The sequence below is a fragment of the Branchiostoma floridae genome, chromosome 1, assembly GCF_000003815.2.
Source record: "Branchiostoma floridae strain S238N-H82 chromosome 1, Bfl_VNyyK, whole genome shotgun sequence".
NCBI classification, from domain to species: domain Eukaryota; kingdom Metazoa; phylum Chordata; class Leptocardii; order Amphioxiformes; family Branchiostomatidae; genus Branchiostoma; species Branchiostoma floridae.
The window spans coordinates 63,958-65,929 of record NC_049979.1 but is presented as its reverse complement, the minus strand read 5'-3'; positions in this window follow the sequence as shown (position 1 = coordinate 65,929).

Genomic DNA, 1,972 nt, shown 5'->3' with positions numbered 1-1,972 from the left:
ATGTGACTTTCAACATCTAAAAATCAATGACAAAGACCACACACTTTATGTGTTTTTCTATGATGAACAAATCAATCATCATAGTGTACGCATTTACAAATATAAACCATTACTTAATTCCCTTCAACCACACTGGAAACAATAACTAAAATTCAGAGCAGGAGGACTGAGGTAAGAGGTAAAAATGAATTTCATTTTGGACCCTTCAAGAAAAAGCCACCTTGAAGCACTTGAGACATATCCGTCTCCTTGGTGATGTGACAGTTCAACACTTTCCTGCTTTTTGTACCTTGACCTGGTGAACTCCACATGGCTGGGCGCCATGTCAAGAAGGTCAGCTTGGTACCGATGACTATGCAGTGCAAACACTTCTCCAACATATATATATATATATATACATATATATAAAAGGGACAAATCAAATGAATCAAATAAGCATGTAACAGGAATGGAGCCAACAAAACATAAATCTGAAACTAAAACTAAAACTTTTAGTTATATCCAGTTGATTTAAGAGTTTGATCAAGCTTTAATCAACTAAAATTCAGAGAATAGTAATTTGTTTCCATTTGTCAAACTTAACTACTCTTGGTACCCTAGATACACGAATTCAAGGAATACCAAATAACCAATTTTGCCACTTTCAAAGCAGAAAAGGTAATTTCAACTAGCATCACTCAGAGTCAAAATAGAAAACCAGCTTGTTGGAAAACTACTTTACCAAGCTCTAAAGCTGAACATACAAAACAAAGTTAGGATATTCATTGTCTGGATCCAAGTTTCAAATTAGAATTTGGATCTCTACAAGATTGTTTATTAACCTTAAGCTTAACTACATTGTATGTCGTTTGTATGTCCTGTTTTAACATATTGAAGACCATGAAGATTAGCTACCTACAAACTAGCTAATGGGCTGAGTAAAGTATCCAAGTTCAGTATGTCTTCTAAGCACTGTTAAATTGTAAATAAGTAACACAAACCTGATTATATATATATATGTATAGGATTATTGATGTTGATTTCAATTTTCTATACTAGTATTGTTTACGTAGCAAAATACAACAATATTTTGTAATGCCTTGATTGAAACAGATCTTTAAAAGCATTAACTTCTGTGGTTTGGATCATCATCTATAGATAATCCTACTTGGGTCATAGAATTGATATTTTCATTGTGTAATTTCAAGCCAAGGGGGAGAAAACAATTGAAAACTAAAGGTGAATGCCAAAAAAGAGAGGGGATCTATTGAGTATTTAGAAAAGATTTAAATGGTTATATCGCAAGCAAGCTTTGGCCCAGTATTTAACCGTCAAAGCGAATCCATCTAAGATTTATCTGCAACAGCAAATGATGGAACCACATAATTCCATGTCTGAGGTGAGATGTGTAGAGAGATATGAAGATGTTTACTTTTTCAATCATCATTATTTTCACTTCATGTTACCCCTGAACAAGAAAACAGCAGACAAACGGAATGTCTGTGGGAGAATGTGATGCTAGAAGTGATGATAACATCAAACCCAGCTATTGTAATATTGGGGGACTGAATATGCAATGACCATTGTTGATTGGATACTGAAAGACCTTTCACCCAGGATGCACATGTCTGTCCCACTGACACAGTTAAACAGACAGGTTTGTCTTCCAACTTCCTCTGTTCATTTTGGCACAGTAATCGATAATGAAATGCACCTAAACCCTGCCGATATTCCACAAACATGTGAGGTTCACTAAATCCTAGGAAATTAGAACCTCGGGACTCTTAGCAGAACATCTCCCCCTGGATCTAACGTTGATCGGTCCAGAAATGGAAATAACATTATGCAAAACTAAATGGACGATAAAACCGCCATACACGGCCAGGGTTGTCCTTTTTGTCCAGTTGTGGTCAGCCAAACCGTGAGCAAAGCTGACCAAAGTGTCCATCCGCTGCTTACAACACACACAAAACTTTCCGGAGAACAGCCTGTC